We start from the raw sequence: 15397 nt of genomic DNA, 5'->3' as shown, positions 1-15397 counted from the left end.
CCTTTTGGACAGTGAGCTCTTGGCTTGGGGGCAGGAGGTGAGGGTCCTGGGCAGCCGATTAGGATCTTGCTGTGTCACCTGGCACTTCTCTTCCTCCTCTCTGGTTGTCAGTTTCCCCATTTGTGAAATGAGTGGAGGTGGGGTGGGTAGGAATGAACTGAGTCATCTCCAGGGCTGAGTGACCTCTGGTGTCACAGTTGCAGGCCCTAGCCCACTGGGCGGGTTGGCTTGCTCACGTAGATCACACTGGGACCTTCTCCCTCCCTACAGCATTTGCATTGCCTGCTGGGTGTGCCTGCTCTGGCCATAGGGAACCCATTCAGAGTCTCGCCATGGTGATTGTTAACTGACAGTACCAGTGCACAAAGCTTTTTTGAGCTCTTATTCCCAGCCCTGCAGGAGAGGTGAGTCCTTGGGCCCTTGTTCTCTGTTGGGATGGTTCTTTGTGTGACCTTGGTTTATTGCTTCCCTTGTCAGAGAAAGCTCTTAGACAGAGAGCAGAGGCCTTTTCCATGTGGAGGGATCTGGAGGGAGGGAGAAAGCAGTGCTCACTGTCCGCATTCGTTTTCTATTGCTGCTGTTTAACCAATTACCACAAACTTAGTGGCTTAAAAGCACTACTTTTTTGCGGTAAAATATATATAACATACAATTTACCACTTTAACCATTGGACTGAAGCTCCGTGACATAGAATATATTCCCATTGTTGTGCAGCCGTCACCACCATCCTTCTCCAGAGCCTTTTCATCTTGTAACTGGAACTCTGTCCCCATTAAACAGTAACTCATCGTTTCCCCTTCCCCAGCCATTTGACTACTCTCGGTACCTCATACCTCATAAGTGGAATCGTTTATCTTTTGGTGACCAGTGTTAACCCAGTAAATTTGATGCGATTCACAAATCCAGCATCTCACCTAGCAGCTAGAAGGGCACTCAAAGATGTGTTTTCTTTGGAGGGAGAGAATGGAAATGGAAGTTTTTTTTCTCTCCCTCCCCCATTGATGAGAGAGAGAGAGAGTAAAACAAACAAACAAACAAACAAACAGATTGCCTCCCCTGACCTGGAATTGAACCCAGAACTAAGGGTACAGGACTGCGCTAAGTAGCTGAGCCACATCAGCCAGGGCAAAACTGGAAGGTTTGTTGTTGTTTTTAAAGTATGTTTTTATTGATTTAGAGAGAGGGTGAGAGAGAGACATTGATCGGCTGCCTCCTGCATACCTCTTACTGAGGAACAAGCCCACAACCCGGGCATGTGCCCTGATCAGCAATCGAACTGTTGGCCCTGGGAATGGTGGCACCAGGTGTCTGACTCTTGGGGTCAGATCAGACCTTGGTTCAGCAACCTGAGTACTTGAGTTCTGGCTAAAAAAAGAATCCAGAACCAAGGCACACTCGCTAGAGATTTATTTGGCAAGCAAAGGGAAAATGGAGCAGGCTACTCAAAGCTGCCCCGGGAGTGGGCTAGGGCTCCTTTTAACCCCTGGAGGGGGTTTAACGGCTTTCTTCTTCAAACTGACCAGTCAGGGTCTGTCCAGTCATCTTCTGTCCTTGTATGGAAGTTAGGTGGGGCTTTCCTCCAGCCTCCTTGTTCTCTGAGGGTGAGGGTCTACCACGTGGCTTCACCATGAGCCAGGGGAGAAGGGTCAGGAGAATCCCACCTGCATGAGCCGAGGCATTCTCGGGTTGAGAGGGGGTCTCAGGGGCGAGCTACTGAATAATAATACCTATCTCCAATATTTGCTCCACCAGTTTTTTCCCCATTGCTAGGTGTCCGGGACACTGTCCTGGTGACCTTGAGTAACTGGCCCATTGTCCCTGCTCTGCTCATGTCTGTCTAACTCTGCCACAGAATGGGTGACCTCTTGGTGCATGGGGTGATGCTCAACCAGCTGAGCCATACCGGCCAGGCTAAATGGAAGGGTTTTGATGGTGTGTGTAGATGGCCTCTTTTTGTGGGGTGGGTGGTGGAGAGGGCCTACCTGACAGATTACCTTACTGGTGTGTGATCAGGAAATCCCAGACTGGTAGATGAAGATTCTGTTTCTGGGAAAGGATGAAACTGCAGTTAGATCAGGTAGTAAGTCTAGGTTTGATATCAAGGGCTTTTAGCAAGAGTGATGCCATTTTGGGCCCGTGTGTTTTTGGTTTTTTTTCTTTAGCACTGGCTTATTTCACTTCATATAATTGTCTCCAAGGTTATTCATGTTCTGGCATGCATCAGAATTTCCTTCCTATTTAAGGGCTACTAATATTCTATGTATATACCACATTTTGTTTATCTGTTTATTGTTTATCTATTGATGGACATTTTTGTTGTTTACACATTTTGACTGAGCCCCTTATAAATATCAATGTAAGAAATGTCCAAACCTGTAGAGAACTTTGATGACTTTATCTGAACCAAACTGATGATAATGGCCGGGAAGCAAATCTCAATGAATTGAGAAAATGCTCTGGAGAGTGGCAGTTTTTCAGCTTCTTTTCTATGTTACTAGAGGCCCAATGCACGAGATTTGTGCAAGAGTAGGCCTTCTTTCCCCTGGCTGCCTGCACCAGCTTCTTCCGGAAGGACATCCACTTAATTAGCATATTATGCTTTTATTATTATAGACTAGAGGCCCGGTGCACAAAATTTGTGCAGGGAGCGGGGGGGCATCCTTCAGCCTGGCCTTCATCCTCTCCAATCTGGGACCACTAGCTCCTAACTGCTCACCTGCCTGCCTGATCGCCCCTAACCACTCTACATACCTGCCTGATGCCCCTAACTGCTCACCTGCCTGCCTGATCGCCCCTAACCACTCTGCCTGCCTTCCTGATTGCCCCTAACTGCTCCCCTGCCTGCCTGATCACACCTAACCACCTCTGCCTGCCTGCCTGCCTGATTGCCCCTAACTGCTCTCTCCTACCAGCCTGATCGCCCTTAACCGCCTCTGCCTCAGCCCCGCCACTGTGACTTTGTCCAGAAGGATGTCTGGAAGGTTGTCCAGAAGATGTCCAGTCCAATTAGCATATTACCCTTTTATTAGTATAGGTAATCAAAGGAGGAGACATAAGTAGGTTACATGAAGTCCATTGGTGATAGATTAGGGAGGTGGGAGAAAGCAAAACAGAATTCTCTGAGATTGAATAGAGAGAAACTTTTTTTTCCCTTAGTCTTTTCTCTTTCTTTTATTTTTTTCTCCTATACACATATTTCTTTTACATTCGTAGGTATAGGATAGTTAACAATGAATACAGCACATAGAGATGGTATTTGGGGAACAACATAACAATGAGAGGTTCTGTGGTTTTGTACTATGGTGTGAGGGGTCCAGAAAAAGGGGAATTACTCCGACATTCCAAAGATTTCTTATCTTACATATGAAAATACAGGCTTACTTAAAGGTAAAGGCTCTTTCCCTGGCCGGGTAATTCTGTTGGTTAGAGCGTTGTCCTGATACTCCAAGGTTGTGGGTTTGTTTCTTGGTCAGGGAACATACAAAAATCTGATGAATGCATAAATAAGTGAAACAACAAATCAGCGTTTTTCTCTCTCAAATCAATAAACAAACATTTAAAGGTAAATGTTAGTGGCGGTTGCAGCAGGAATGACACCGTGTGTTAGGTGGGGTCAGACTGGACCTCAGTTCAGCAAGCTTGGTACTTGAGTTCTGGCTAGGAACAAATTCAGAGCCAAGACTCCAACTATAGAGGACATTTATTTAGAAAATCACAGAGGTGGGAGAAGTGAGTGCTGGAAGACATGGGCTCAGGAAACAAGTTACAGAGGCCAAAGGAGAGCCCGTGGAGCTTGGAGTGAGGAAGGAAAAGGTAGCGCTCCTGGGAGGAAGGGAACAGGGTGAGGATGAGGGGGAGAGAAGAAGAGGCAGGCGTGAGGTGGGAGAGTGAGCTGGATCCTCCATCCTGAGGGTTTTAAGGGTGGACATTTTAGGGGAGGATCTCAATAGAAGACGCAGCAGCTCTCCAGGTGAAGTCTCCACTGATAGACTGGTCATCACCAGGGCAGGAGATCATTATCCAGTGCAGCTGGTCCCGAGTCAGCCTTGGGGTCACTGGTCTGGTTTTGCTGCTTTTTTGGGCCTAGAGCTGAAACACAACTGAGGCCTAGATCTTATCTCTGGGGATGAGGCCCACCCTGCAGTGGTCACTGCGAGGCACCCAGGGCTTTCCTCCCTGGAGACCTGAACCTGGCCCCTCTTCCTGCTCTGCTCCCATCTGTCTAACTGCTACCACAGTAAAGACTGACATTTGTCAAGGAAGCTACAGGCCAGGACTCGCTGTTAGTTAGAGATTTCTGTGTTCAGACCATCCTAGGGCTTACTTTCAGTCTTGGAGTTTGTAAGGCTGCCATGCAGGCTTCCCCTGAGCTTATCAGTTTAGTATGTGGCTCCTTTTTTGTCCACATGAGTAATAGTGCTATGAACATGGGTGTATAAATATGTTTGAGTCCCTGTTTTCAGTTGTTTTGGGTAAATGCCCAGAAGTGGAATTGCTGGGTCAAATGTTTAATTTTTTGAGGCACCGCCCTACTGTTTGCTACCGCAGCACCATTTCCCCACAGGGCCTTTGTCTTGTAGTTCTGTCTGTGAGAAACACTCACCAGTCCAGAATTAAAAAAGCAAAAAGGACATGGAGACACGAGCGAGACATTTAATGTCGATCTTGCAAGATCAGGTGTCCGGTGGGCAGGCACGCTCAAAGTGGTTACCGCCAGCATTTTATTCCCTAGTTCGCAGGCCCCTCCCCCGGCTCCTCATTGGCTGAGTACCATGGGGCGTACAATCTTCCCAGAGGTCGCCTAAGATTCATTATATTTTTATAGGGTATTCTCTTTTCCCCTTCCCAATTTAAGTTCCCTTGTCACTTGGCTCCTCCCCAACAGCATCCTGTTTCCCGGTAGGGGACCCCTCCAGGTGCATGAACTTTGTCACGTCTGCAGGCTGCTACGCAAGCAGACTGCCAGTAATTTTCCATTCAGGGTTAAATGCCTTGCTTTGGAAATGGACCACCACTGACTTTATTTCTTTTTTAAAAATACTTTTTTTTTCTCTTTTTTTAATATATTTTTATTGATTCCAGAGAGGAAGGTTAGAGAGAGAAACATCAATGATGAGAGAGAATCATTGATCAGCTGCCTCCTCCCTACTGGGTGGGGATCAATCCTGCAACCTGGGCATGTGCCCTTGACCGGAATTGAACCTGGGCTTTCAATATGCAGGCCGACCCTCTGTCCACTGAGCCAACCCGGCCAGGGCTGACTTTATTTTATTTCTAAGGTGTCTCTCAGGTCTCTCAATGCTCGTAGGCATGGATGCATCTTTTCTGGAGGCTCTAGAGGCGAATCCTTGTCTTCCCCCTCTCGAGGCACGTGGCCCTGGCTGGTTCCTCCACAGATGGCGTCTCTCTCATGCTTATCTTTTCCTTTTCATCCTCAATTTCTCCTTATTCTTTCTTTTCATCCTTAACACAACCAGGAAAGGACTCATGTAATTAGATTGGGCCTACCTGGATCATCTCCCCATCTCAAGGTTGGTAACTATAATCACATCTGCAAAGTAACTTTTCTCACGTAAGGTAAGGTGCCAGTCACAGGTTCCGGGGGATCCGGGTGGGGACTGTCAGTTGGGGGTGGTTTTGAAGGACCTAATCAAGGAACCTGATGGTGCCTTGAACTTGTGCTTTCAAAAGTCTTTCCCTCTCCTCTTTCCCGACCCCCCAGTGTGAGCCGGACACCTGTGGACTGAGCACCTGAGCCTGTCCCTCTTTAGCCACTTGGGAGAGAGCGACACTGGGTGAGCTGGTTACAGTGAGAACTGTCCGTACTTTACAAAGGTCTTCCCTGTTCTCGCTTCATTCAGTCCTCGGTAACTCCAATAGAGCCCATCTCGGGATGGTCAGAGGGGCTGTCAGTGAAAGTCACTTAGCAGGTGTTGGAGTTGGGACCCAAACCCTGGCTGCCAGGCTAATAATGCTTCTTAGGAGGTTGAGGTAAGAAAAGTCCAAGCCTGTAGAGAATTGAAATAGAAATTTATTTGAGCCTGGAAGCCAGATCTCAACAGACTGAGGTAAATGCTTCTGAGACTAACAGAACATTTGCTGTTTCTTTTTTAAGGAAGGTTACCTGAAGGTGGGAGGAAGCAACTGGGGTTGCAGGCTAAATTAAGATTATGGGCTCTCTTGGGGCTTATTTCAAAGGTGTGTTAACCTAGATGCACAGAAGCAATAGACAAGCTTGCTTAAGGCAAAAATAAACCCTTTACTAAGAAGTTAAATGCCTGGGGTGCGACTACCCACCCTGGCCTGCCCCATTAGGAATTTATGATCAGATCACCCTGTGAGGCTACTTTTCACAGAACCACTTTTTTTTGTCTATAGGGGGTAAGTTAAAAATGAACTGAGTACTTACTATATGCTAATAAGCTACATGGTGGATAGCTTTCTATGTGTGTATCAGTGCATCAGCATCTCACAGCCAGAGTAAGATGGTGTATTTCCCCAATTTCACAGGTAAGGAGAAAGGCTGGAGAGAGGTGAAGCTACTTCCTGTCACAGACAGCAGGGGTAGAGCTAGAATATTGGCTCCAAAGTTCGTGTGTCGCTCAGGTTCCCCAGCAGAGCTAGGAGATGGTATCAGATCTGTGGGCTGTGGATGAGACTCACGCAGCAGAGCCGAGAAGTCTTGTGACTGCGCTGTGATGTTGGTGGCTCTTGCGGGGGCGTGTGGGTTGTGTGAAGATGAGGAACTGGCTTAGAGATGGAAGAGAATAACGGGTGGTGGAATAACTGCGGAGCATCTGGAGTTGGCCATTCCGAGACCCAGTGTTGGTGCCGCTTGGCTGCATGACCTGGGATGAACCACTCAGCTTCCCCTTTCCCCACCCCGACGGGGGAGGGGTTCAGAGAGGGGGCTCCCCAAGTTCCCTTCCGGCACAGCTGTGTTTTACGTTAACTGCAGCGGGGCTGGGAGTGTGTGGCTCCCTTGTGGGCCGAGGTGATTATGGAGAAACCGCACTGGGGTTGGACTTTGCAGGAGATGGAGGGGCTTGAGAGCTAAGGGGGGCGGCAAGGGGGGCTCAGACATCTCGGGGACTTGTGCTGGGTTAACATCTGCTGGTCCCTCCTACCTGTTTTCTCCGGCTGGTCCTGGGGGGAGCCCCCTGGCAGGTGGTGTAATTGGGAGCAGCCTCCGGGGCGGAAGTGGTGAAACAAAGACACAGACCTGCCTCCCCAGCCTGAGCTGCGCTTAGAAGCACAGCCCGCAATTTCCCCCTTTTTTTGAGGGGGGAGGTATTTCCTCTTCCTGACCATACCTTGAACTTAAACTTGGGTGAGGGCTTTTTAAAAATTTTTTTTTTATTTCTGCCACTGTCATAAGGACCTGATGTCTACAAGGACCACAACCTGAGCCCTGTGACATTCTGGCCTGGTTTCAGCCAGATATTGACACCATATCTGGGTTCACCTTCTTCCTCTGCTGTCTGCTTTCCACTCCTTCGAAATTCCAAACTGGGCTTGACATTTGGCTAAGTGATGGCTATTCCAGAAGCCTCTTCAGTGGGCAGGTGTCCGAGGGGCCTGTCCCCATGAACGGGAATGGGCTGGGTCTGCCGGAGAGCTGTGCTGAGGAGGGTTGGTAGAGAGACCTCACGGATGAATCTCTGTACACGTGAAAGTGGTCCTTCCTGCCTTGCTCCCTCCCCTTCTCAGTTCTAAGGACCTGGTCTGGTGGTCTGGAAAGGCAGCTGAGAGGAGAGAACATGATGTCTGTCAGGCGGCGGGCCCAGAGTGGAAGTATAGCTGTCATTTGGTATTTGCAGGGGATTGGACACCACAACCCAAGGATGCTAAAGTCACTTATATAAAACTAGAGACCCGGTGCACGGATTCATGCACATTGAAAGGAAATTAATTAGAAGGTGGCCGGCGGGGTGGGACTGGGCAAGACAGACTGGACATGCCCTGGAGCCAACCTCCCGCAGTCCCTCCCCACGCACCTGGGGTGGCGCCGGAGCTCGAAGGACGTCTGCGGAGTGAGTGGGGGTCTCTCCTGCAGATGGGGTCCCTTGGCCTGGCCTGTGGGGATTGGGCCCAAACCAGCAGTCTGACATCCCCTGAGAGGTCCCAGACTGCAAGAGGGCACTCTGCAAACTTGCTGTCGCTAGGCAGCTCCTGCGTTGAGTGTCTGCCCCCTGGTGGTCAGTGTGCGTCATACCTACTGGCCGGCCGACCGGTCACTTAGGCTTTTATATATATAGACAGATGGGTTAGTATTTGCATATAACCTGTGTACCCTCCCAAATACTTTAAATTATCTCTAGGTGACTTATAAAACCTAACACAGTGTAAATGCTATGTAAAGAGTTGTTATACTGTATTGTTTAGGGATCACTTTCTGGAATTTTATTTCAAATATTTTTGATCAGTGATTGGATGGATGAGTGGATGCGGAATCTGCGGATATGGAGGGCGGGCTGCACCGACCACAGGCTCCTGGGTGCCCCCAGAGCTGGGCCTTTGCAGGCCAAGGCCCTGCCTCCTCCAGTCCCTCTTCCCAGGCCGGTTTCCTCTTCTAGAGGCCTTTCCAAAGGTGCCTCTCCTCCCCCACAACCTTCCACTTCTGCTTCCTGCCCGTCCCCATTCCTGGAGCATGGACCAGGCGCTGGCACTCAGGCATACAGAGGATGGAAAGAAAACATTGCCAGTTTCCTGTTAGTGATTTCTCCCTGGGGTGATTGGAAAATGCAGCCCAGCCATTCACAGGGCTGCTGCAGCAGAGCTGGGCTGGTGTGGGAGAAGGAACCTGCAGCCTTCACTTCTCCCTTCCTCTGTCCTTCGCGCTGTCCTGACTCCCACATCTCCTGCTGCTCCCCCAGCCCATCCCCACCCTGCCCCCACGTTCCGCGTCCTGAGTATTATCACATGGGCCAGACCCTGGGACCCCTCTAATCCTGACTGCTGTCTTATACTGGGGAAGCTGATATGATGAAAGGTTAAGTGATAGGAGAACATTTGATATTAAACTGTTACCACTCCCATTTTACAGATACGGAAAAGGGAGGCCCACACACCTAGTAGAGGACAGAAGTGGAATTTGAACCTGGGCAGTCTGGCTTCAGATTTCATGTTCTTTTTAAAAAAAAATTTTTTTTATTGATTTCAGAGAGGAAGGGAGAGATAGAAACATCAATGATGATAGAGAATCATCCATCAACTACTTCCTGTAGGACCTCCCACCCCCCACTGGGGGTGGAGCCAGCAATCCAGGCACGTGGGGTATGTGGGAATCGAACCTGTGAGCGCCTGGTTCACAGGTCAATGCTCAACCATTGAGCCACACGACTGCCCAGGCAAGCAGTGTTTTTTTTTAACATTTCAGTCTTTGAAATACTAATTTCTGAGCCCGTGGGTGGGCTCTGTGGGAAGTAGAGCCTGGCTGCCTGGGTTTGAATTCTGGTTCAGTCATTTACCAGCTGTAGCCTATGCAAGTTATATAATTTCTCAGTTTCCTTACCTCTAATATGGGAATCATAAGCTTAGTATTTGTTTTATAAAGTTTTTGTAAATTAAATTCCATGTAAAGCAGTTAACACAGTGCCTAGTACATACGAAATAGTCAATAAATGTTAGCTATTATTGCCTAATAAGTGTGGGAAATTTGGGGATAGAGTTAATAAGCAAGCTCCTCTGTTGCAGGCCTTGTCAGAGCCTTTGTTATTCTGTTATGAATGGGCACTTTCCTGGAAGGGGATGTAGCAGGCTTTGTTTTCCAAAGATTTTGGACAACTAATCTCTCTTTTTTACCTGGGCACCTGGTAAATTCTCAACTTGCAAGATGTTAAGTGGGTGTCAGAGAACCCAGTTCAGGAAGCATGGAGCGGAGTACCCCGTGCAGCCTGTTTCTGCTCGGCAAGTCTGAGTTGGGGGTCGGGGTGCAGGTTAGGCCCGAGACAGGCTTTGAGTGGCTGCATGTGGCCTCCTCTTCCCTCCCCACAGGTGTGGGGAGAGGGCAGTGATGTGAGCTGAGCTCCTGAGGGTTTCTGGAACCTCCCAGCCATGAGGAATGGCCTTGGCTGACCCCAGTTCAAAGCACAGTTACTGCAGTGTCCTCCCACTGCCCTTGGAGGAGGGTGTTAAAGTAGGTCACCAACTGCAGGACCAGCTGTGCCCACCGAAGGCAGCCCTGCCCAGGTTGAGATGGTCATGGGTTTTGCAGCCCTATTAGGGGCAGGAAGGCAGTTCTGCCTGAGCAGGCCGAGCCCTAGCGTGTGTTTGTGACTTCAGTAAGCCATGTCCCTGGCATATTTTAGCTACAAAACTGAGGTGGCTGGAAACTAGATCATCTTCAAGATCCCCTCCAATATGGACGTTCTGGAGTCTGTAAATCTAGGATTGGGCTGAAAACCTAAAGAGGTGTCCCCTTCAGGAGACCAAAACTCAGTGAAGAAAGAGCCCTGAGAAGTGAAGTCCCCTGTCACAGCTATTTTTATTGATTTCAGAGAGGAAGGGAGAGAGAGAGAGATAGCAACATCAGTGATGAGAGAGAACCATTGATCGGCGGCCTCCTGCATGCCCCCTACTGGGGATCAAGCCTGCAATCCAGGCATGTCCCCTTGATGGGAATTGAACCCGGGACCCTTCCGTCCACAGGCCGATTCTTTATCCACTGAGCCAAATCGGCTAGGGCTGTTTTCATTGCTTTTTAGAGAGAGAGGAGGGGGTGGGGGAAGGTGGAGAGAAACATCAATGTGAGGGAAACCTTGATCCGTTGCATCCTGTACACTCCCTGACCGGGAATCGAACCCACAGCCTTTTGGTGTACAGAATGACACTCCAACTGGGCCTGGGCTGTTCCTTTTATTTTCTAATTTTAAATGTAATTTACTTTTAAAGCAGTTTTAGGTTCACAGCAAAATTGAGTGGAAAATGCAGATTTCCCATATGCCCCCTGCCTGCACACATGTGCACCTTCCATCCCTCCTCTGTGTCCCTGCAAGTCAGGCAACAGCAGAAGTTGCTGGAGGTGCAGAGTCCCGCTGTGTCCCCATCTCGAGTTGTTGGGTGGGGAGGGAGCTTCTTGTTCTGGGAGGTTCTGCCTCTTCCCCCAGCACAGCATTTCCTGTGTCTGGGGCTCCGTCTGGTGCCTTGTGGAGCCTTGGGATTTGATGGGGCACCTGTGTGTCCATGCACAGTCTGAGGGAGCAGGTCCTTTCTCGGTCCCCGCGTCCCCTCGCCTCTGAGGCTCGGTTCTGATGGGATTCAGGGACACCCAGGCTCTGGTGCTTTTCCTCAGGCAGCTGCTGCGAATAAACGCTGGACAGTGTGCAAGCACCTGGAAGGAGTGTTTCCTAGAGTGTGGAGCACAGAATTGCTGGGGGTGATGGCGGGGCTGGGGTGCTTGTTTAAGCCTCAGATTCCCGGGCCCATCCAGGTTGAAAGGCCCAGAGTGGAGGAATCCCCACCCAGGCACCGTTCTCCTCTGGGAGAGGACAGGAACAGGAGGGGCCGTGGGGAGCGCAGAAGGGGTGCTCCTGGGTGCCAAGGAGAGAGTGGGCCTGCTGGGTTGTAACGACTGTGTTCCCGCTGTCCTGGGCAGTGAGGTTGGACAGGCATTGGGAGGGTCAGGGAAGGGGGTGCCTAGAAGCCCTGCTGAGCTCCCTTCTGAGCCTGAGATATGGCAGCCCAGGGTCCCGGGAACAGCTTTGCCAAGACAGCAGGCCCCGGCGGTGGCTTCTTTTGAGAAGAATCAGAGGCCAAAGTTACCCAAAGACTAGAGGATGAGCAGGTTTCTTAATTTTCAAAAAAGTGGGAAGAATGTGAATGTGGAGTTAGAGCAGCAGCAGGATCCCTGCAGCCTCCCGGGACATGCCGTAGTCGGGAAGGGAACAGGGGGTGCTGGGAGGCAGGGTGCCGCACCCCGAGGCCGCGGCCGCCCCAGGCTCTCCGCTGGCCAGCTTTTCTCCTGGCGGTTAGATTGGAGGGCTCTAGGTGTGGGAGAGTGTCAGCACCCTCACCTGATGGAGCCCCTCCTCACGCTGTTGTGAACACCGTGGGGCAATGTGCGCTGTTTTGTGGTTAGTTAGGTGGCCCGATGGCGGGCGGGTACCGATGGTGAGCGGGTACCGATGGCGGGCGGGTACCGATGGCGGGCGGGTACCGATGGCGGGCGGGTACCGATGGCGGGCGGGTACCGATGGCGGGCGGGTACCGGTACCGCTGTTGTCCAGCTGGGGTGGTCAGGAGGGACAGTTTGGGAGCGTCCGTCCTTGGCCCTTTCTGTATCGGTGGATGTGAAATAAAGCTGAGTGAGCGCGGAGATGTGTGATGTTGGTCAGCATCCCGGGAGATCTCAGTAGGCTGAGCTCGGGCAGAAGGTAAGGGAGGATTTAACAGGAATCTGCCTCAGGTCTCATCCGGAACACCCCAGTGTTGCCAGTACAGGAGCTGGGAGGGGGAGGGAGAGGATGGTCCCGCCCTGCACTCTCCAGACCACACCTGGGGCCTCAGAAAACAAGGGAGTGGGTCGTAGCCCTGAAACTACTTCAGGCCAGAGGTGGCGGGGAGATGGCGGTTCTCAGGAGGGGAAGCCTGAGGTCTTGGGGGGAGAGGGAGACCCCGAGAGGAAGGGCTGCTCCTTGGACGTGGGATTCCATCCGTGGGCAAACTACGGCCCGCGAGCCGGATCCGGCCCGCTTGAAATGAATAAAACTAAAAAAAAAAAAGACCGTACCCTTTTATGTGATGATGTTTACTTTGAATTTATATTAGTTCACACAAACACTCCATCCATGCTTTTGTTCCGGCCCTCCGGTCCAGTTTAAGAACCCGTTGTGGCCCTCGAGTCAAAAAGTTTGCCCACCCCTGGATTAGACCCAGCCTGCGGGCACCTAGGGCAGAGCTCATTGCCAGGGGAGATCCTGGCTCTTGCTGGGGACTCTGAGCCCACGTGGGAACCAGCACCCTGGAGGCAGGTGGAGGCTGACCTGCCGCCCTGCCCCAGCGGGGACACCCAGGCGGGGAACACCAGTGGTCCGGGTCCAGGCCCGAGTCTGGTATATTTATACAGTCATGCTAACCCCAGGCTCAGAGAGGGGCTGTCTTGGACTGAATGGACCCTGTGTGTTATACAAATCTTGCAAGAACAGCCGCAGCCTCCAGTGAGCTCAGAAATCCCCACCTGAATTGGGCCCTTTTAAAGTTGTTTTTAATAGGCAACTTACGTGGTAAAAAATGCAAATATAAACAGTAAGCTTCATTTCTGCTCCACTTTTTTCTCCAAAGGCAACCAGTGTTACCCAGTTTCTTGTTTATTGTTCCAGGGGTGGCCTCTGTGCATGTGTGTATATATACACACACCACTAAGTTTGTATGTGTAGGTTTTCTTTTAAAAAAATATTAGTATTATACCTTGATTAATAACGGTGATCATTTCATATCCCCATATATAGAGCTGGCTAATTCTAAAAGTAGCTACAGAGTATCCATTGTATGACTCCGTGGCGATGTATTTAGGGCACATGTAGGGGTTTGCTGTAACTAGTGCTGCAGTCGCCCTGTGCGGATGTCCCCTGCCTCGGTGTCAGTGTGCCTGCGAAGCGCACTTCCAGAAGTCCAGTCTCCGGGTCAAAGAGGGTGTCGTTTTAAAATTTGACGTTGCTGTACTTTTCATTGGTGATTCTCAGCAGATAGTGAGCGTGAACATTTTTGATCTTTAGTTCCTTTTCTGTAATTGCCTGCTCACATCATTTGAGTTTTCTAGTGGTCTTTTTATTATAAAACATTTTTCTTAAGTTTGTCATTTCTCTTGTCTTTTAAAGATATATAGATATCTGTTTTTCTTTGATTTCAGAGAGAGGGAGGGAGAGAGGGATAGAAACATTAATGGTGAGAGAGAATCATTGATTGGCTACTTCCCGCACGCCCCCTACTGGGGATCAAGCCAGCAACCTGGGATCTCACCATGACTTTCCTGGTTCATAGGTCAGTGTCCAGCCACGGAGCCACACTGGCTCGGCTCACTTGTCTTTATGTTGTTTTCCTTATTTTTTCTTATCATGCAGAACATTAATTTCACATCTTTGGGGTTTGGGGCCACTTCTTGCATTGAAATCTTTGGTCTGGCTGAATTTTATTTGGGGTATGGAACGGTAGTTTCTTGATTTCGTGGTGGTTTTTTCCTGCCACCTTGCTGTGGCTGTGGCCCTTTGGCTTCATTGCTCTGGGAGGAGACGAGAAGTGGACAGGGGTCTTTGGCGCCCAAAGCTTCTGCGTAGTGATGGTCTCCAGAGAGGAGGATGTCAGGACACAGCTGCAGCTCGCCTGTTCTCTCCTCCTCCCACCGAAGGTTCCGGCTCACCCATCACTCAGATCCCCGGGACCTCCACACCAGCAAGGTCTGAGGCCCTGGCAGAGGGTCAGGCTGAGGGCAGGACCTGGAGGGCTTTGTGCCGACCACTCACCAGCCACAGGGAGATGAAGCAGCCTTAGGGCAGCCCCACTGGGGTCTTGACCATCAGACACTGTGTACAAGGAAAGTGTGTGGTCCACGCTGCAGGTAGCCGGTTCTAGCTCTCTCCAAGGTCACTTAGCCATCGTCTGGCCTCAAGATTGCTTTGCCTACAGTCACTGCTGGGCCCATAGACCAAAACAAATGACCTCGGCCATCGGGCTAAGAACCAGGCCCACCCTGTGGGGACCGGTAGCACCGTAAGAAAGGCCTGCAGCCCCCATGAAAATGCATTCCCAGTTCTCCAGTGCAGCTAAGAAGAGTAACTAGAACCTCATAGGTAGGTAGCAGTTTCTCAAAGTGGGGCCCTGGACCAGCAGGCAGCATCACCTGGGAACTTGTGAGAAATGCAGACTCTGTAGGTGGAGCCCCCTGTTGTGTTGAACAAGCCCTCCAGGTGGCTCTGGGGCCCTGCATTTGGGAACCAGTGGGGCCCAGCATGGAAGGAGAGCTCACTGGGCCAGCAGGTGTGATTGTTAAGGGGGCCTACAGGTTCCGTCACACTCTCTGCAAACCGCAGCAGCCACTGACTAGCAAGAGAGGCTGATATCACGGCAAATCTGTGTCGCTCCTGGGCAGTTTAATTGGCATGGGGCCCGGCAGAGGGGTCTGTATTCACAGCGGCCTGGCTTCTAGGCCTGTTTCCTTCTTTTACCTACTTACCCTTGCTGAGCTCCAGGCCTCATCTTAGGAGCAGCATGGTGCTGCCTCACTTGCCTGGTTCCCGCTCCTGGATCAGGTGAGCTCCTGAGGTCCCTCCTTGTTTCTGGAACAACGGTTCCTGCCAGGTTCCCTTGAGGGATGAACCAGAGGTTGGAGAATGAGAGTGTAGCCTGGGGCCGATTGGGGGGGTGGGCTGCCACAAGAGCTTTGCAGGTTGGGCACTGGGA

At 50.7% G+C, this 15397-nt stretch overlaps 1 protein-coding gene across 2 annotated transcripts in view; it reads left to right on the top strand.

The window, feature by feature from the left end:
* ANXA11 (annexin A11) overlaps nucleotides 1-15397 on the top strand; it is a 44275-nt gene that overhangs the window by 13622 nt on the left and 15256 nt on the right. The window lies entirely within an intron of this gene.

Source organism: Myotis nattereri (assembly GCF_964212035.1).
Source record: "Myotis nattereri genome assembly, chromosome: 13".
Lineage (NCBI taxonomy): Eukaryota > Metazoa > Chordata > Mammalia > Chiroptera > Vespertilionidae > Myotis > Myotis nattereri.
This window is presented reverse-complemented; position numbering and strand designations above follow the sequence as displayed.